Below are 20852 nucleotides of genomic sequence, written 5' to 3' on the forward strand. Positions count from 1 at the left end.
CCGGGAATCGAACCCGAGCCGTCCGCATGCTAAGCGAGCATTCACCAATTTTTTTTTTTTTTTTTTTTTTTTGTTCCCATTTCTTTCGTTGCATTTGTTAGGGGCGGACGTCCGATGGCGCCCGTTCAAGTTCATCGTTGACTCGGTGTTCTATTACAGAGGGCAGATAACTCTCAGACCGAACACGCTGAGCTATCGTGCCGGCAAGCCTTAAGATTATGAGACTTACGCGCTGCCTACTGCACTACTGAGGCACATGCCATTGAACCACCGATGCTCGACAAGCTGCCCGTGCTTCCCGAGCACTTTTCTGCAGGGGAAAGTGGGATTGCCACCCAGCGACGTCGGATACAACCGAAAAAAGTGCTACACACGCGGAGTGCTCCACTACACTGCCTTAAAACGAATGCTCATCTCTATCGTGTGAGTAACCTTGCGGCCGCGGCGACTAGTCTTGTCCAAAGACGCAGCGTGCGTGGAGGCGCTACCCGAATGCGTGTGGATGCACCCTCCTACCTCGTAAAGCGCCTGCAGCTACTATCACCGTGGGCCGCTGCTGGCGGGCAGGAAGCCGACACAGCGGGGCGTTGCGAGCAGCGGCTGTGCGGTGGTGGTGTAATGGTGAGCATAGTTGCCTTCCAAGCAGTTGATCCGGGTTCGATTCCCGGCCACCGCAAGTGGCGCTAGTTTTTTCGTATGAGTATGTGAGCCGCGTGCTGTTAAATGAAGGTTTTTTTTTGTCGTAGCTCCACGCAGGCCATCCTGTAGTATGTCCCGACTTTGCTCGGCTGACGCGAAAGCTGACGCTTGGAATTCGCCCTTATCAAAAGGACAGGCACTATAAACGGCTGTGAGAGGCGAGGTGTGGAGAGGTACCAAAACGACAGGCAATCTGCGAAATTTTCTGCTCGTTGTTCTTAAACAAAAAAAGAAAAAACCGACGCAGTCGGTAGGACTCGAACCTACGCTCCCAGAGGGAATCTGATTTCTAGTCAGACGCCTTAACCACTCGGCCACGACTGCTCGTAACGGAATTTCCCTGGAATCGTGAAAAACCCAACCGGTCTGCGCAGAATGTTGACAGGAAACGAACTCCGTGCACTGATTACGGCAGGGCTACCGTCGCTACGAGACGAGCCATTACGGAAACGTTAAAAATCTTCGCCCGGACAGGGACTTGAACCCTGGACCCTTAGGTTAAAAGCCTAATGCTCTACCGACTGAGCTATCCGGGCTCACGCTCGTTGTGGATGGAGCGGCTGCAAGCAATGTAAATAACTGGAACGCGTGTGTAGGCGTACTACGGTAATTTCTGGCTTCTGGCGCAACTGGCGACTTCACCGACTTCCCACTGACGCTGGTAGCAGCCCAACAGCGGACCAGTGCCTCTTCTCCCTTTATTCCGGTGCCGACAGTAGTTGCATCACGTGCCTGTTTTCCCCGATTACGTTCGGTCGAAGCTTCGGAAGGTGGGCGACAAACGACAGTTCGAAGGCCAAAACATGGAGCGTTGTGTGCGCAAAAACTTCCGTTCCGGTACCGGGAATCGAACCCGGGCCTCCTGGGTGAAAGCCAGGTATCCTAGCCACTAGACCACACCGGATTTGTTCGATAAGCGTGAGGTTTTCTCCGTCTCCTCTCGTATTTCGTGCTGAATCTGGACTCAGTGCAGTTCTCCGTTTGCGAGCATATTTGCGCCTACAGACTGGCATGGCGCACAGCTCGAAATTGACTATTCATTATTTTACTCCTAACAAGGGAAGAGAAAGATCAAAGTTGTACGTTGTCATAATTGGAAATAAACATATTGACGCTGAGGCGTAGACTCCTTGTGGATAACGAACGACAATTAAGTTCGTTCCCTAGCAACAGCAACGCCGTTAATTCAGCCATGATGTACAGCAAATTAAATGCCCCGGGTGAGGATCGAACTCACGACCTTAAGATTATGAGACTTACGCGCTACCTACTGCGCTACCGAGGCACGTTGCAAGTAACGTTACAGGATACTTGGTAAGTCTCTCATATTAGAGATAGACAGTTTGCGCTTTCTCAAGAATCTGTTGTGTTGCTACACGTGCTTTCCCTACTTGCTAGATTAAACTGCTGCCGCAAGCTTTTTCAGCGGAACGCAGCACTGCCCGAGGTTACAGTACATCGCCCTTGCGGCACCTGAACACAGCGGCCTGTTGGGCCAGGCCGACGTCAGAGTTCAGAAATAGCACGCGACCGTTCAAGTACGGTCTATTGCGTGCTGCGTGTATGGTTCTTCTCACAGCGAATCCTGCTATACATTCCTGAGGCTGACGCAGCTCAGGCGAGGAATCGGCGCGGCAGCATTATAGCGAGAACAGCAGAACGATGCATCGGCCGGGAATCGAACCCGAGCCGTCCGCATGCTAAGCGAGCATTCACCAATTTTTTTTTTTTTTTTTTTTTTTTTTTTGTTCCCATTTCTTTCGTTGCATTTGTTAGGGGCGGACGTCCGATGGCGCCCGTTCAAGTTCATCGTAGACTCGGTGTTCTATTACAGAGGGCAGATAACTCTCAGACCGAACACGCTGAGCTATCGTGCCGGCAAGCCTTAAGATTATGAGACTTACGCGCTGCCTACTGCACTACTGAGGCACATGCCATTGAACCACCGATGCTCGACAAGCTGCCCGTGCTTCCCGAGCACTTTTCTGCAGGGGAAAGTGGGATTGCCACCCAGCGACGTCGGATACAACCGAAAAAAGTGCTACACACGTGGAGTGCTCCACTACACTGCCTTAAAACGAATGCTCATCTCTATCGTGTGAGTAACCTTGCGGCCGCGGCGACTAGTCTTGTCCAAAGACGCAGCGTGCGTGGAGGCGCTACCCGAATGCGTGTGGATGCACCCTCCTACCTCGTAAAGCGCCTGCAGCTACTATCACCGTGGGCCGCTGCTGGCGGGCAGGAAGCCGACACAGCGGGGCGTTGCGAGCAGCGGCTGTGCGGTGGTGGTGTAATGGTGAGCATAGTTGCCTTCCAAGCAGTTGATCCGGGTTCGATTCCCGGCCACCGCAAGTGGCGCTAGTTTTTTCGTATGAGTATGTGAGCCGCGTGCTGTTAAATGAAGGTTTTTTTTTGTCGTAGCTCCACGCAGGCCATCCTGTAGTATGTCCCGACTTTGCTCGGCTGACGCGAAAGCTGACGCTTGGAATTCGCCCTTATCAAAAGGACAGGCACTATAAACGGCTGTGAGAGGCGAGGTGTGGAGAGGTACCAAAACGACAGGCAATCTGCGAAATTTTCTGCTCGTTGTTCTTAAACAAAAAAAGAAAAAACCGACGCAGTCGGTAGGACCTTTTTTTTTTCACGCAGCCGGTAGGTTTTTTTTTTTTTTTTAATTTTTTTTTGGCATCCAGAGCAACAGGCAGGCAGAGGCAAAGAGGGCAGGGGTCGAATGTCCCGAGGCCTGGCCACAGTGACTCCCCCAGACCTGTCACTCAGTCGCCACCTGAGTTAGTGTAGGTAACTGGTTTTGTGTGATTTTTTATTTTTTTATTTTTTTTTATTTTTGTGCTACTGAAGTTGTTGGATTTAAAAATTTTCTGTTAAATTGTGTTAAATATTTGTTTTTTTTTGTTTTTGATTTATTAATTGCCGACTGGCGTGATAAAGAGTGGGGAACTTAACATGGTAGCTCATTGCCTGGAGAAAGAGGAAAGAAGTAATTGGAGCCATAAAGGAAACGAAAACACCGCCCCAAAACAATAGAAAGTCAGCGTTTCCCGCTGGAAGAGAACGACAAGGAGTGCAGTGGGAAAAGGAAAAGAAAACACGAAGAACTTAGAAGCCCGCAACTCTGCCGGGACATGAAAGTAAGGAACGAACCTGAGAGAAAAATGAGCAAACTCTATTTCTCGATAACGGGAAAAAAAAGAATGAAATGGCACATAATTTGGCAATGAAAAACAAAACACCTCTCTTGGAAAGGAGTGTGAAAGGAGTGGAAGATGTTGAATATGCTGTCTTCACGTAAGAAGCGAGCAAATTAGCAAGGTAGAATTTTAAAGCAAGCGATCCCCGTAGGAAACAAGAAAGCGAAACACATAGTGATAGAAAGGAAGACTAAACCCTCGAAAGGGAGTAAAAAGCACACTCGAAATAAAACGAAAGTGCGTTCCAATCGCAAAGAAAGGAAAAAGGAAATTCAAGAAAACAGTCAAGGGAAAGGAAGAAAGAAAATAATGCTGTATTCCATTATTTGTCATTTCAATGTGTTCCTAGTTTGTGCTTCAGTTTTCTGTTTCTGAGTTCTTTCGTAACGGCAACACGCTATTACTTCTGTTCACATTGCAGGACCATGATCGACGTCGTCATTAAGAGTGGAAAACAGTCGGTGCCAGATTGAAGACTTTCCGAAATTGCTGTTCAATGGGGATTTGCAGAAAGCGCTGAAAGCATCTCTGATATGAGGCTGTCCTCCGGAGCGTTTCATGGCGCCCCCACAGATAAAACAAGTAGTCGACTGGATCAATTATATTCTTGGCAAATATAGCGTAGGTGGTATGCCCTAAAATCCACATTGTAGCATTTCGCTTAGATTGCGGAAACGGTTTAATGTCGGGGATGACAGCCGTTAGCGGCGAAAAGGACCGCTTGTCAGTCCTGTTAATGAGTGCGAGCATGTCGCAGGAAATAGCCCACACATCTCGTGTGGTTCTGCAAAGAAACCGATGCTCAAGGGTACCCCTTTCGTCACAGTACTCGCACTTAGAGGACGGAATTAGGTGAATAGTCGCCAGTCGGTCGTTGGTGGTCACAGTGCGAGTGATGACCGTATACCACGTGCTTCGCACTTCCGCCGGTAACAACTTGTTGCTGACGTTTTGCCAAACAAGAACCCAGTTGTTGTGGGGACATTGACGGACTAAGTTAGTCGGTGGTGACAAACCAATCATCTCACGATACAAAGAGGTGGCAGACCGCATCCTGCGGTCGCGAGCTAGTGAAACATGATAACTGCGGGACAAGAAAAAATCTCTGAATACAGCAAGCTTGTAAGGTATCCGCGAGACATTGATCGGTGCACTGTCAGAAAGGGGCTCATGGGCGCGGAAGAGGGCAGCCGTCGTACTGTGGGGGCTGTTCTCGACAATGGTGGCAATTCTGTTGACTAGCAGGGCAGAACATTTCTTTCTGACATCTACGAGACCTAGTCCTCCGCGAGACGGAGGCTGGGTACATGTGGCAAGTTTCACCTTGAAAATATGGCCACGCCACAGCAGCCAGTGTGCAGCTTGGCTGATCGTGCGTGCCAACGGAGGTGGGACGTTGAGCACTTGAGCCACATACCACGCTTTAGCCAAAATGTGAACATTGATCAACTCAACACGCTGTAGAAGATGTAATTTCCGGGTGGCGTGACGAACCATGAGACCCTTGACAGTTGTGGAAATACGGCGCCAGTTATGAGCGGCCATCTTTATGGGGCAAGCAAAGAATTGAATGCCGAGCAACATGTGGGAGGCAGCTATGGTGTACCACGAATCGGCAGCATAGTTGCGACAGGCACCTATTGGAAGTAGCACTGTTTTATGCGGGTTCAGTTCCGCACCGGTAGCCTGGGCAAAAAGACTGAACACAGGTTTAACTAAAGGGATGTCCTTTTCTTGTCGTATAAAGACGCCGACATCGTCGGCGTACGCAATGCACGACGCCCGTACACCCTCTACATCGATCCCACTGACAGTGCGCCCAATTCGGCGGAGGAGGGGGTCAAGAGCGATAACAAAGAGGGACATAGAGAGGGGACATCCTTGCCGCACAGACCGTGCAATCCTAAAGGGAGCCGAAAGGGTGCCATTTATCAGAATGCGAGAAGACGCTCTCGTTAGGACATTATCAAGAGCGGAGACAAAGTTCATATGAAAGCCGATGTGACCTAACAAGGCAAAGAGGTAATCGTGGTTAATCCTATCAAAAGCCTTCCTAAAGTCAATCGAGAGAATCGCCCCTGGAGTCCGTGTGGCAGCAGTGTGAGCCACGACGTCCCTATACGTGCTCACGGCGGCAAGGATACCCCTCCCTGTCACAGCGCACATCTGGAAAGGGCTAATGATTTTTCGCATCACAGTGTGCAGCCTGGTTGCGACGCATTTGCTGAAAAGCTTGTAGTCACTGTTCAACAGCGTGATAGGGCGGAAGTTTTCAACTTTGTCAGCCCCAGCGGTCTTAGGGAGAAGAATGACGATACCCTCTAGGAACTCTGCCGGACACGGAAGGCCACTCAACAATTCATTTGCGACCTTTGTGAGGATAGGTTCTAAGAGATCCCAGAACTCGAGGTAGAATTCTAAAGGAATTCCGTCAGGGCCTGGGGACTTGTTGCGAGCAGACGAACTGAGTGCATCGCTCATGTCCTCCGTCGTGATGGCGGAAAGGAGGGTGTCATTGTCCTCACGTGTAAGCAGGTTCCGCATTTCACCCATGAGGACATGTGCGGCCGCCCTATCGTGGTCGCTACGCTGGAACGCGGCACTAAAATGGGCAAAAATGTACGCACGAATGTCCCTCTCAGTGGTGAGTCGCTCCCCAGTCTCCAGTCTAAGACACCGAATAAATTTAGTAGCACCCCGTCTCCGCTCTCTTTCGTTATGGTGAATAGTCGGTGACTCATCAAACGTCCCTACACAGCGGCTTCTAAGTAAGGAGCCCTGAAAATCTTGGGCTTGCAATTTAAAAATTTGAGCTTTCACAGCCTTTAACTGAAGCAGAAATTGCTCATCAACAATATCTGGTAGAGAGACGGCTTCTTTTAAAATCTGATAATAAAATTCAGTGGTTCTATGTTTCCACAGCGCAGCTTCGGCGCTAAAACACTTTAAAACAGCACGGATGGACGGTTTGGCCAGGTGAACCCACCAATTGACAACCGAGGCATAGTTAGCCAGCTTTTCGCCGCAGGAAGAGAGCGTATCGTGAATCTGCCGACGCAACGAGGGGGCACGGACATGGGTCACGTTAAACTTCCACACCCGAGATCGACGTAACTGGCGGAGTTGCGGCGCGCGAAGGTCACAAATGAAGGCGCAGTGATCGGAAAAACAAACAGGGGCAACGTCAGCACTGATTAGGTGATCTGCTATGCAGGTCGACACATAGAACCTATCAAGTCTACTAGCCCCATTTCGATAGAAATACGTAAAAACCTGCTGTTGAGGATAGAGAACACGCCACACATCTGCTAACTGGAATCTTGCAATCAGACGATCAAGGTCAACGCACTTATGAGCCGTAGGAAACTGATCACTGTCCGCGACCACGCAATTAAAATCGCCCCCCAACACGACGGGCAGCGTCGGGCTACCAATCAAGGTGGGTACATCTTCAATGAAAAATCTCGCTCTCGCCCTCTTGAAACTAGTGCCAGACGGAGCGTAAATGTTAACTAGTTGCAGGCCTCCGATAACGCACGAGATCCCCCTGCCGGTCGGTAGTCGTTGGACGCGCGTGGGCTCTTCTGCAGACTTATATAAAATAGCGGTACCACACCGAGCTTCCGGGTCGACATTATAAATGGCGGAATACCCCGTTAAAACATCAAGGCACACAACGCTCACTTCCTGTAGAAAAATAAAATCAAACCGACAATGTTGGATAAAATTTGCCAAGACTTGCAATTTCTGAGGAGCCGCAATACAGTTGATATTTAACGTGGCTATTTGAACCATGTGGCTACAGGACGCATGGGTGTAGGGCACACAGATAAATTTGTTGAAAGGGAGTCACCGGCAAGTTGCAGGCGCACCGGAGACGGAAAGCAGGGTACCGTGGCAGTTACATGTCTTCATCGTCCGCCCAGGAGAGCGGCGTAGGATTGGTCGTGTCTCCGTCCGACAGACTGCCGCCGGTAGGGTCACCCGACGCGGTTTTCCTGGACGCGCGAGTCTGCGAATTGCGCTGTTTACGAGATTCCGTGTCAGGACTAATCTTTTTCGAAGGGGGCGAAATTTCCCGGCCGCCGGTACCCTTTCCTAGCATACCCTTAAGTTTCCGACTTTGTTCTCGCACACGTTTTTCTCGTTGCGTGGCAAAGTCAGTATCCTGCAACTTGGTCTTTACGTTCCGTACGGAGGCAACAGAGTGCTGTTCTACATCCATAACCAAGTTCTCCGCGTGAGGCGGAGAAAGGTGCAAGGTATTCGCTGGAGCAGTAATGTTACTGGGGGATGGGTTGGAGTCCGCGACCTTGTCAGGAGTGGCAGTAAGTGCACAATCCCCAGCAGGGATGTCCGACACAACAGGCACTGAAGTAGCAACATCACATGGGGAGGACGTTTGACACTGTAGAACCGTTGAGGCAGGCGCGGTGTCGCAAACGGCGACAGTAATAGCACCTGATTCCGGAATGCTCTGAACACGTTCATTAACAAGTGAAGTCGCGGAAGTCGTCTCCTGCAACGGAGCAGAACGGTTGGTCGGACGACATTCAGTGCTAACGTCAGGGACATTGTCAACAACAGGCGTATGTGGAACAACAGTTACACTAGGAAGAATAGACATACCCGCAACAACCGGTTCACGAACTAAAGAGTCAGCCGGTGGCGGAGAACCTCTAAGAAGGGCACCTGCGTAACTACCTGAGTTTTCTAGGGGCAACTGCACAGGGCGCCGACGGGGACAAGAATGCCGCATATGTTCAGTAGAATGACAGAGAGAACACGTTGGAGGTTGGCCGGTGTAGGAGACGAAAGCCCTATGGCCGCCTATGATAACGAAGGACGGAATGTGTTTCTTTAAGTCCATCCGCACAGTACGGACGCCGTTATCACATTGATAAACATACGCGGACGACCAATAATCTTTAGTGACAGCAAAGATAGTCCCATATAAACTTAATGCACGGCGAATTTCATCCAAGGGCACTTCAAAAGGCAGATGGAAAACCTTCACATTTCGTACACCATAACCGGCATGTAGAACCTGCACGTCACTAATAGTCCCATCAGCATGTTTAAACTTCCGAACCCCGCCATTGACGGCCACCAAACGCTCACATAGTTCACTATCAAGGAGTTTCAAGAACACGGAATTAACAATAAAATCTAAATGAACACCGTCAAGCAAAGCTGGGTCTATTTGCAATTCCGATCGGATCCAATGATGTATTTCAAAAGCCGTGGGACGCGGAAATTCGCGATCAAACAACAACTGAATAGTATTGGACCGGTTGTACGACACCATTTTCCACAATAAATCCTTGAAAAACTTACAAAAAGAGAAGAAACACGCTGAGTATAGACACCAGGCCGCTGCAAACCACGACGACCAACGATGTAAACACAGCTGCTAGCGGAGCTCGCGACGGGCACGTCCGCTCGCCGCAACCACTCGGCCACGACTGCTCGTAACTAAGGTTTCCCTGGAATCGTGAAAAATCCAACCGGTCTGCGCAGAATGTCGACAGGAAACGGACTCCGTGCACTGATTACGGCAGGGCTACCATCGCTACGAGACGAGCCATTACGGAAACGTTAAAATCTTCGCCCGGACAGGGACTTGAACCCTGGACCCTTAGGTTAAAAGCCTAATGCTCTACCGACTGAGCTATCCGGGCTCACGCTCGTTGAGGATGGAGCGGCTGCAAGCAATTGAAATAACTGGAACGCGTGTGTAGGCGTACTACGGTAATTTCTGGCTTCTGGCGCAACTGGCGACTTCACCGACTTCCCACTGGCGCTGGTAGCAGCCCAACAGCGGACCAGTGCCTCTTCTCCCTTTATTCCGGTGCCGACAGTAATTGCATCATGTGCCTGTTTTCCCCCATTACGTTCGGTCGAAGCTTCGGAAGGTGGGCGACAAACGACAGTTCGAAAGCCAAAACATGGAGCGTTGTGTGCGCAAAAACTTCCGTTCCGGTACCGGGAATCGAACCCGGGCCTCCTGGGTGAAAGCCAGGTATCCTAGCCACTAGACCACACCGGATTTGCTCGATAAGCGTGAGGTTTTCTCCGTCTCCTCTCGTATTTCGTGCTGAATCTGGACTCAGTGCAGTTCTCCGTTTGCGAGCATATTTGCGCCTACAGACTGGCATGGCGCACAGCTCGAAATTGACTATTCATTATTTTACTCCTAACAAGGGAAGAGAAAGATCAAAGTTGTACGTTGTCACAATTGGAAATAAACATATTGACGTTGAGGCGTAGACTCCTTGTGGATAACGAACGACAATTAAGATCGTTCCCTGGCAACAGCAACGCCGTTAATTCAGCCATGATGTACAGCAAATTAAATGCCTCGGGTGAGGATCGAACTCACGACCTTAAGATTATGAGACTTACGCGCTACCTACTGCGCTACCGAGGCACGTTGCGAGTAACATTGCAGGAAACTTGGTAAGTCTCTCATATTAGAGATAGACAGTTTGCGCTTTCTCAAGAATCTGTTGTGTTGCTACACGTGCTTTCCCTACTTGCTAGATTAAACTGCTGCCGCAAGCTTTTTCAACGGAACGCAGCACTGCCCGAGGTTGCAGTACATCGCCCTTGCGGCACCTGAACACAGCGGCCTGTTGGGCCAGGCCGACGTTAGAGTTCAGAAATAGCACGCGACCGTTCAAGTACGGTCTATTGCGTGCTGTGTGTATGGTTCTTCTAACAGCGAATCCTGCTATACATTCCTGAGGCTGACGCAGCTCAGGCGAGGAATCGGTGCGGCAGCATTATAGCGAGAACAGCAGAACGATGCATCGGCCGGGAATCGAACCCGGGCCGTCCGCATGGTAAGCGAGCATTCGCCATTTTTTTTTTTTTTGTTCTCATTTCTTTCGTTGCATTTGTTGGGGGCGGACGTCCGATGGCGTCCGTTCAAGTTCATCGTTGACTCGGTCTTTTATTACAGAGGGCAGATAACTCTCAGACCGAACACGCTGAGCTATCGTGCCGGCAAGCCTTAAGATTATGAGACTTACGCGCTGCCTACTGCACTACTGAGGCACATGCCATTGAACCGCCGATGCTCGACAAGCTGCCCGTGCTTCCCGAGCACTTTTCTGCAGGGGAAAGTGCGATTGCCACGCAGCGACGTCGGATACAACCGAAAAAAGTGCTACACACGCGGAGTGCTCCACTACACTGCCTTAAAACGAATGCTCATCTCTATCGTGTGAGTAACCTTGCGGCCGCGGCGACTAGTCTTGCCCAAAGACGCAGCGTGCGTGGAGGCGCTACCCGAATGCGTGTGGATGCACCCTCCTACCTCGTAAAGCGCCTGCAGCTACTATCACCGTGGGCCGCTGCTGGCGGGCAGGAAGCCGACACAGCGGGGCGTTGCGAGCAGCGGCTGTGCGGTGGTGGTGTAATGGTGAGCATAGTTGCCTTCCAAGCAGTTGATCCGGGTTCGATTCCCGGCCACCGCAAGTGGCGCTAGTTTTTTCGTATGAGTATGTGAGCCGCGTGCTGTTAAATGAAGGTTTTTTTCGTCGTAGCTCCACGCAGACCATCCTGTAGTATGTCCCGACTTTGCTCGGCTGACGCGAAAGCTGACGCTTGGAATTCGCCCTTATCAAAAGGACAGGCACTATAAACGGCTGTGAGAGGCGAGGTGTGGAGAGGTACCAAAACGACAGGCAATCTGCGAAATTTTCTGCTCGTTGTTCTTAAACAAAAAAAAGAAAAAACCGACGCAGTCGGTAGGACTCGAACCTACGCTCCCAGAGGGAATCTGATTTCTAGTCAGACGCCTTAACCACTTTTTTTTAACCACTTTTTTTAACCACTTTTTCTTTTTTTGTTTTTTTTAAGTTTTTCACTTTGGCACCTTTTTTATTTTCTTATTTATTTTTTTTGTTGTATTTTTAGGATGGTCAGGGCGTGGTACACGCCGCACCAGCAGTGGGGTCTGTTCACGGCACTGCCGGTGCGTCGAGGCCCAAAACCCCTCCCACCCCTTTTTCATGTTCCCTGTTGGGTCATAGCACTAAGGGTGCAGAATCTGAACACAATATTGCCATCCTCCGACGTAAAAAAAAAAAAAAAAAAAAAAACAAGAAATCTCTTCTCTGAGTAGAAACTGAACACTGATAAAAAAGAAAATAGCAATGTGCCGGAAGCTAGGTAATAGTAAATAATAATAAGAAAACAAGTGACTTAATTTTCTTCTGTTCGTCCTCGTTCAAGGTGTTGTAGTGGTTCCACATATTTAACCAACACCCATTCTTTCAAAAAGGATCTTCAGCATGTTGCCGTAGTGCTTCTTGTGGTTGCGATACGTGCTGATTTTTGCATATTCACACTTCATGTAAAAGCAGAATTCTACCTCGTTGTCCGACCCAAGTGTGTGGATGACATAACTAACATATTTTCCCAGTAACCAGCTAATGGCGTTGGTTTTTAATTTCGGAAAGTATGTCATGTCTGGTCTCAGGAGGAGCGATGGCGTTATATATTCCGTAGAGGACCTGGTGAGAAAAGCGATTTGTTGCCTGATCCAATTCCAGTTATGCACATTGCCACCACAGGTGAATCTGTGGCTGAGTGTATCCACCAGATTGCATTTTCCACAAAGGTGTGTCTGGTTTAAACCGATCCCATATAGTCGCTCGTTGGTGCTGATGACATTATTAACTGTTTTGTACCATGCGGAAATAGCGTCTGTAGATAGCCCGGCATAGTTGATGTTCCGCCATACAGCTTTCCAGTCACAAGTTGGGAATTTCGTTTCAATTTTGTTTCGACCCTCATTTAACTTCCTTTCAAATATGATGTCGCGCGCTGTGATACGTGTGTTGCTTCTGATTTCGTCACTAAGATAACTTGCTTCGAGGAAAAAAGTCCTCACATACTGCAGACGGGCATTAATCCTTCGCACATCAATCGGTGCTTGCAGGCTATGGGGTGTCACAGCCTCAAAGAGCTTTGCGGTTATACATTGTGGAAGTTCTCTGAGTATATGGAAAGTCAGTTTGAGGAACAGAGCAGACGCTTTATTGGTAATATCCACCAAATCCAGGCCCCCGTATCTGACATTCAGTATAACGGTAGTCGCACCAACCCTTAATATGTCTCCTCGCCATAAATAATTGGTAACAGTGGACATGATCCCTTTCGCTACTAGTTTAGGGATTGGAAATACCTGCGCAGTGAAATACGCTTTAGACAAAACGCAGGAGTTGATGAATCTGACTTTTTGCACCAGGTCCATAGTTCGATGGATGTTCTCCATTACAGCACCATGAACTTTCCTCCTAGTTTCCGTCCAGTTAAAAGCAGCCATCCTCATCGGACATATCATTAAGGTTATTCTCAAAGTTTTATGTTTGTTGTCTTATTTTGCCCATGCCAGTCGGAGGTGATCTAGATTCAATATTTTACTTTTGTTTTCATTTGTTGTTGTTCCCGACGCTAGACAATACCTTTGGATTTCTGTTTCCAGTGTAACTGTCTCCTCCTTATTCCTTATTACAACGCCCACGTCATCAGCATAAGCTCGTATGACAGTTTTCTCACCACTCAATGTTATGCCTGTTAATCTTGCGTAGACAGTGCGGAGGAAGGGCTCTAAAGATACGGAAAATAAAAACATAGATAAGGGACTGCCCTGTGGAACCCCTCGCCTTATCTGTAGGAGTTTAGATGTTTGGCCATTGATTGCTATTTTCGCATTTATAGCTGTTGCAATATTCCTTAGCATGTTGACAATCTGGGGGTGGAAAGCCATCCTTGACAGCGTCGCAAAGAGGTATCTATGACTAACGCGGTCAAAAGCTATGTTGAAATCTATAAAGATTAAAGCACATTTTATACTTGTCACTGAGGTAATTGCAATGACGTCTCTGTATGTAGATAGACTTTCGAATATCGTTCTGGTCGGAGAACAAGATTGATGATGACTCAATATTTTGTTGGAAAAGGCAGAGAGTCTTTTGTTGATAATACGCGAAATTATTTCGTAATCAGAATTTAGTAGCGAAAGAGGCCGAAAATTGTTTAAGTTGGTTTTGCCTTTACTCTTAGGAATCAGCACTATTTTACTTTCCTTAAACTCTGCGGGGATCGGTCTTCCGTTCAGGACCTCATTTGCCATGGAAGTGATCTTATCCCCAATTATAGACCAGTAGCGGGCATAAAACTCCACAGGGAGGCCATCAAGTCCCGGAGATTTTTTGAGAGGTGATTTACGCACTGCCTCATGCACTTCATCTTTAGTAATAGGTGACAGGATGTCAGCGTTGTCTGTGTCCGACAATTGGGGGCCTAAAATAGTGAGAAAGTCCTCGAGAGCTGCATCTTCCACTGTGGTAGAGGCATATAAGGTTTCATAGTACCTGTAGACTTCGTCCAGTTTTTGTTTCTGGCATGTGAGCCTCGTACCAGTATGCGTCTGGACTTCATCAATTAAAGTTAGACGTCTGTTTTTAGCATGCCGCACCCAGTGATACAGAGAAGCTGTTTCATCTGCTACGACTGATGTGGCTTTCGATTTAATTTTGAGTCCCTCCATCTGTTGCCGTTTAATGCTTAATAACTTGGCTTTTACCTTTTTGATATCATTCAGACGAATTACGTCATCATGGGCCTGTTGATATAAGTCTCGTAAAACTTTATAATAAAACTCCATTGTATTCCTCAACTCCCTGTGCCTCGCTGCACTAAACTGCATGACAACTTTCCGCAGCCTTGGTTTAGCCCTCGTAGTCCACCAGTCAATGACTGTTGGATGCTTGTCTACTGTGCGGAGGCACATAGTCCACGCGACTCTTATTTCCTGTTCCAGTTCGTCGTCAGTTAAAACAGAGATATTTAAATTCCATTGGCCTCTGAATCGACGGGTTGGCTATACACTTAAATTAAAGCAAGTTAAAAGTGTACTGTGATCGCTAAAATACACGGGAATAGTTTCAACGTTTAATAAATAACGTTGCAAATTTGGTGACACGTAAATCCTATCTAGTCTGCTGCGGGAGTGGCTGGTTATATGCGTGAACACGACTGACGTCGGGTGCTGAAGTTCCCACACATCCTTAAGGTGTAGATCAGTTACTAACTTTTTTAACTGTGGCGAATAGTTGAAGTTTGGTTGTTGATCTTTCTGGTTTAAAACACAGTTAAAATCTCCACCTAGTATAAGAGAACACGGATTTTTCCTCAATAAATAAATCAGTTCATCTTGAAAAAACTTCGCACGATCCAATTTGTGGGAATTTCCTGATGGGGCGTAAAGGTTAAGCACTGTCACATCGAAAATTTTTATGCCTATGGCTCTTCCTGATTCTAGTCGTTCGATTTCAGTCACCGGAATGCCTTCCCTTATAAGAATAGCTGTACCGATATTGGCTTCCGTAGAAACACTAACAATTTCAAAAAAGCCTGGGATCCGAAATTCCGTTATCGCAACTTCTTGTAGCAACGCGATATCTGTCCCGGACTGGTACAAGAATTCTTTTAGTGCTGCCAATTTCAAGGGTGACTGTATTTCATTAATGTTAATAGTGGTAATGCTATAAGCTTGCATCACAGACATACCAGTAGAAGCTATTTGGAATGAGGATCGGTATGATTATAGCAGCAACGTGATTCCCTACAAGGCACGATCTTTACAAGCTATGTGCCCATGACATGTACTAAATTCCTAGAAAAAATTGCACTGCATTTAAACAAAGAGCCTGAGAAGAAAAGTATCCTGAAATCCTGACAAGGTATTGCTATAAGTCACTGCGGCCATTGTCTTTCTCCTCGTTAGTGGTGGCCCTGATGACTTCGTATTTAATATTCTTTTTCTTGATGTCTTTCTTCTCTGGTGTGGCTTTCGCTTGATGACGCGTGACAGCAAGATCCGGTGTCGGTCGCAGCCGCCGGCGGTGGCTGGATGAGGCAACGGCCGTGGCTTGCGAGTCGTCAATATTTGGTTCCGGCGTGGCGTGTGTTGTGCTGTCTTGCTGGCGAGGCGGTGATGCTTGTATATTTCCTCCTTCGGCGCGGCGTTGCGCTTTGGAGTCAGCAGGTTGTTTACTTGGTACTTCCTCGTACTGTTCGCACTGTATGGGCTGTGCACTTTATGCGGTTTTTTCACGCGTGACCTCAAGCTCAGGGGCACATTTCCGTGAAAGGTCACTAACAGCTGCGTCACTATCTGGTCGTTGCGGTATAATTCCTTGTGCGGAAGTGGGAGCCACATCGACCTGCATTTCATCTCCTTTTTCCACTTCCAACAGATCTTCAGGACTGGGCTTCGGCCTCCTGGCAACGGGTGTTTCACAGGAATAGTCCTCATCAACATTTTTTTCAGTGTCCTCTAGAGGACGCTTTTTAGTGGGAATCTCACTGTCAGGGACGGAATTTCAGCAGTTAATGCAGGTTTTAAAGACGGAAAGTCATTAACATTAAGTGCAACATTTTCAGAGGTAGTAACAGGATCCACGACAGCCGCCGGCTCTGTTGTATTACTGGCTGGCAACAAATCGTTGAGTGTCAATTTCCGGCGTTGAGTAAGGGTATTTGTGAGCACAAAAACACGACGGGGGCAGTCCTGACGGAGGTGACCAGACTCTTTACATACATGACATGTAGGGGTTTGCCCTGAGTACATAACATGCGCCTTGTGCCAGTCAACAAAGATGTGGGAGGGAATGTTTGCTTTCACTTCCATCTCCACGGAGCGAATGCCGTTAAAGCACTGCAGCTTGAAATGCGAAGCCCACCTTTCGTTGACTATTTGCCTGACAACCCCATACTTTGAAAGGACATCTTTAATTTTCGAGTTGTCTACTTCTATGGGAATATTCAAAACCCTAACATTCCTAATTACAGACTCGGAATTCCTGAGTTTCACAGTACTTTTAGTACCATCACGGTGTATAAATTCCGTTTCATAACCAAATTGTACCAGAAAGCGCTCTACACTAACGGAATCGTGAAACTTTACAAAGATGCAGTATTCATCAGAGTCTAGCTGCATGGTATGAACAGATTCTGAATGAAGGCCAAATGGTTCAAATGGCTCTGAGCACTATGGGACTCAACTGTTGAGGTCATTAGTCCCCTAGAACTTAGAACTAGTTAAACCTATCTAACCTAAGGACATCACAAACATCCATGCCCGAGGCAGGATTCGAACCTGCGACCGTAGCGGTCTTGCGGTTCCAGACTGCAGCGCCTTTAACCGCACGGCCACTTCGGCCGGCTATGAAGGCCAATTACCTCGGTAATCCAGTCGTGTATTTCAAGAGCAGAGGGCTGTACTCGACGGGTGTACTTGTCGAAGGTGAAAATCACGGTGTTTTTTCTCACGGAGTTTGCCATGGTGTTGTGCAGCGAAGAAATCTCGGACAACGCCGAAATCCCAACAGCACTACGTAGAAAGATGACACGAACGAAGACAAAATGCGCAATTGATAACGCTTAATCCACGTGCAAAACGTCAATAAACGATCACGAAACACGAAAACACTGGCGTAAACACTGAACGTTCGCGGAGCAAACTGGACGAGCGTGCGACCGCTGCGACAGCTAAAGCCAGACTAACGGCCACGACTGCTCGTAACTGAAGTTTCCCTGGAATCGTGAAAAATCCAACCGGTCTGCGCAGAATGTTGACAGGAAACGAACTCCGTGCACTGATTACGGCAGGGTTACCATCGCTACGAGACGAGCCATTACGGAAACGTTAAAAATCTTCGCCCGGACAGGGACTTGAACCCTGGACCCTTAGGTTAAAAGCCTAATGCTCTACCGACTGAGCTATCCGGGCTCACGCTCGTTGTGGATGGAGCGGCTGCAAGCAATGTAAATAACTGGAACGCGTGTGTAGGCGTACTACGGTAATTTCTGGCTTCTGGCGCAACTGGCGACTTCACCGACTTCCCACTGACGCTGGTAGCAGCCCAACAGCGGACCAGAGCCTCTTCTCCCTTTATTCCGGTTCCGACAGTAATTGCATCATGTGCCTGTTTTCCCCGATTACGTTCGGTCGAAGCTTCGGAAGGTGGGCGACAAACGACAGTTCGAAGGCCAAAACGTGGAGCGTTGTGTGCGCAAAAACTTCCGTTCCGGTACCGGGAATCGAACCTTTTTTTTTCTTTTTTTTCTTTTAACGGGCCTCCCATCTCCCCTTATAGGCTTGCTGTTGATTTCTTCAAGCGTCTCTGGGTAACGCCCTCCAAATATTGCCTTCATCGGCGAGGTGTGCCGGCATAAATATGTGCCGTGGGCTTCCACTACAATAATCAGAAAAGAATGTGCATCCTCCAATACAAGAAAAGAAACGCAAGGGAATCCGCCTTGCAGACGTTATTCCTAATGATAGAAACAAAAGTGGCTACTGGACGCCGTAGCAGCCGGCTGCGAGAGTGATCCACAGCAACGACAACCCGTCAAAGCAACAGGCATGTGGCATCCGCCAAATAAGTGAATCCACCAGAAATAAATGAAAGTCCGAAAAAAAATGTCTCCGCTAATGGTCGACGGATAGTACATGGAGAATAAAAACAAATCGTCGACGCACAGCAATAGGAAGGAGTCCCACATTCAGACACACACCAACTGTGATAAAATGATCACCTTGACACTGTCCCCCAGTCGTCGCGAGAAAAGAACAAATAAAGAAGAAAAAAAAAGAAAAAGAGAAAGTAAAGCAAACATAAAACACCAGTCAAATAACTGTAGGTCATGTGTACCTTTTCGTTAATGTACGGTCCATTAGAAACACAACTTTACCATGCCATAAAATCATTATCCAAGAAAGTAAGTCCGTTGGTATGCAAGGTTTCGTCAAATCACTTCAACAGGAATATTAGCAGTAGTGCCAGATAGGAAAAGTAAAAATGTCAGGATTGGGTATGTAGTCTTATGAGGTAAGTGACAATTTAGTGAATGCATGGGCCAAGGCAACATGCAAAAAATTGGCGAAAGTCAAGGAATAAGCCGGTCGACCTAGTGTCAGACGATGTTCCGCCCACACGTAAGACAGAAAATCGACGGCATCAGTCAATTTCAGGGTGAAAATACAAAAAACCGTGTGTCCCAAAATCTAAACAGTGGCATTTCGTTTGGTTGCCGGATGAGCTGCACACTGAGGCACGAGGGCGTCCAAGACTGTCACCTGCCGCCTGTCCACTCTGTTGATTAGACGCACCATGTCACACGCAATATCCCAGACATAACGGAATTTCCGACATTCGAATCGGTGTTGGATAGTATCCTCCTCAGGACACGAATCACATACACCCGACGGAATCAGATCGATAGAGTGCAACTTAGCATTAGTCGGAAATGTGCGGTTGACCACTTTATACCATGTTGCGTGCACGTTGGCCGGAATAAAGGTGGCGGCAAGGTTCCGCCACACCATCTTCCAGTCATGCTGAGGCAGCCGATACTCCCATTTATTCCTGCTTGGCGATCCCCGAAGAGCGCGAAGAATGTCACCGACATTGCACGCACGGACATCACAGAGCACCAGATAGCTGTTGTAAACATAATACCGGCGTACGAAGCTCAACGTGTACGGAATATGGCCTACCGACACCGGAGCAATCATTGACGGTGGGCGATAGGCACGGAACAAGGCAGCCGTCGGACTGCACGGCCCCTTGTCAAGCACCACGGAAGTCCGCTTCACGAAGAGTGCCGCACACTTGTTACGAAAATCAACGAAACCCAGCCCCCCCTCCGTCAGACTCAAGGTACAGGTTGCCAGGGAGACCTTAAAAAGGTCACCCTTCCACAGCAACCAATAGACCGCCTGTTGAATGGCCCGTTCCAGTTGTTTCGGCACAGGTAGGACTTGTGCCAGATACCACGCTTTGGCCAAAATCTGCTTGTTGATAAGAGCCACCCGTTGACGGAGCCCCAAATTCCGAGAGGCATACAGTTTCGCAACGGCCCGAACCTTATACAGCGTGGACCGCCAGTTAAGAGCTTCCATGCGCTGCGTATTGTCAGTCAGAATGACACCGAGTGCTGTCTGCCGTTGCTTGACACAAAACCAGTCGCCGCGAACAGTACGCAGTCGGGGTGTAAGAGGGAGCAAAACAGTTTTCCGAGAATTGACGATAGCCCCCGCTGCCCTCTCAAATCGCTGCAAAACACCATGCAGCCTGTCAATGTTCTCTGGCTGATCGAGAAACACGCCGAGGTCGTTGGCATACGCTCTACAGATCAGCTGATCGTCACCAATGCGAACGCCCCGGCATTCCTGGGCGATACAGCGGAGGAGCGGATCCAACGCCAAAGCGAAGAGCGACATAGACAAGGGGCAGCCCTGACGAACTGAACGGCTAATTGGTATAACATGACTGGGAGTTCCGTTGATGGCAACCCGTGACGTGGCATTCATCAAAATGTTGTGCACCATCGTCGTCATTTTAGTGCCAAAACCAAAACCGGCCAAGACCTGCCGCAGGTAGGTGTGACTAATCCGATCGAAGGCGTTTTTGAAGTCGACCAGCATGATCGCAGCCGTCCGGAGCCTGTGACTTTTAACATATCCGATACAATCCCGGTACGCCAGAACAGCATCGAAAATGTTACGGTCCCGGACAGCGCAAGTCTGATGTGCACTCACCACCTTCGGCATAATGTTCGTCAACCTGTGCGTGATACACCGTGCTATAATTTTATAGTCGGCGTTCAGTAAGGTTATGGGACGAACATTGTCGAGATTTGGTGTTGCGGTCGATTTCGGAACGAGGGCAATGCGCCCTTCGGAAAATTCCGCAGGAATAGCAACGCCGTTATGGACCTCATTCATGATGGCAATTAAAACATCACTTAAAAGACTGAAAAATTGTAAATAAAATTCTGCGGGAATCCCGTCCAGTCCAGGGGACCTGCCCCTAGGACTCCGTTTCACAGCTGTATCTAAGTCATCAAAAGTAAAAGGTT

At 48.3% G+C, this 20852-nt stretch overlaps 11 non-coding genes across 11 annotated transcripts; 3 read left to right on the forward strand and 8 right to left on the reverse strand.

Moving 5' to 3' along the window:
• Positions 1-604: 604 nt before the first annotated feature.
• On the forward strand, positions 605-676 carry Trnag-ucc. The gene has a single exon. It is a non-coding gene; the product is annotated as a tRNA-Gly (tRNA).
• A 265-nt stretch (positions 677-941) lies between these two features.
• On the reverse strand, positions 942-1023 carry Trnas-aga. The gene has a single exon. It is a non-coding gene; the product is annotated as a tRNA-Ser (tRNA).
• A 139-nt stretch (positions 1024-1162) lies between these two features.
• Positions 1163-1235, reverse strand: Trnak-uuu. Its single transcript has one exon. It is a non-coding gene; the product is annotated as a tRNA-Lys (tRNA).
• Positions 1236-1531: 296 nt separating this feature from the next.
• On the reverse strand, positions 1532-1603 carry Trnae-uuc. The gene has a single exon. It is a non-coding gene; the product is annotated as a tRNA-Glu (tRNA).
• Positions 1604-1911: 308 nt separating this feature from the next.
• On the reverse strand, positions 1912-1984 carry Trnam-cau. Its single transcript has one exon. It is a non-coding gene; the product is annotated as a tRNA-Met (tRNA).
• Positions 1985-2978: 994 nt separating this feature from the next.
• On the forward strand, positions 2979-3050 carry Trnag-ucc. Its single transcript has one exon. It is a non-coding gene; the product is annotated as a tRNA-Gly (tRNA).
• Positions 3051-9516: 6466 nt separating this feature from the next.
• On the reverse strand, positions 9517-9589 carry Trnak-uuu. Its single transcript has one exon. It is a non-coding gene; the product is annotated as a tRNA-Lys (tRNA).
• Positions 9590-9885: 296 nt separating this feature from the next.
• On the reverse strand, positions 9886-9957 carry Trnae-uuc. Its single transcript has one exon. It is a non-coding gene; the product is annotated as a tRNA-Glu (tRNA).
• Positions 9958-10265: 308 nt separating this feature from the next.
• On the reverse strand, positions 10266-10338 carry Trnam-cau. Its single transcript has one exon. It is a non-coding gene; the product is annotated as a tRNA-Met (tRNA).
• A 979-nt stretch (positions 10339-11317) lies between these two features.
• On the forward strand, positions 11318-11389 carry Trnag-ucc. Its single transcript has one exon. It is a non-coding gene; the product is annotated as a tRNA-Gly (tRNA).
• A 6256-nt stretch (positions 11390-17645) lies between these two features.
• Positions 17646-17718, reverse strand: Trnak-uuu. The gene has a single exon. It is a non-coding gene; the product is annotated as a tRNA-Lys (tRNA).
• Between the last annotated feature and the right edge of the window lie 3134 nt (positions 17719-20852).

Source organism: Schistocerca americana, chromosome 3 (assembly GCF_021461395.2).
Source record: "Schistocerca americana isolate TAMUIC-IGC-003095 chromosome 3, iqSchAmer2.1, whole genome shotgun sequence".
Lineage (NCBI taxonomy): Eukaryota > Metazoa > Arthropoda > Insecta > Orthoptera > Acrididae > Schistocerca > Schistocerca americana.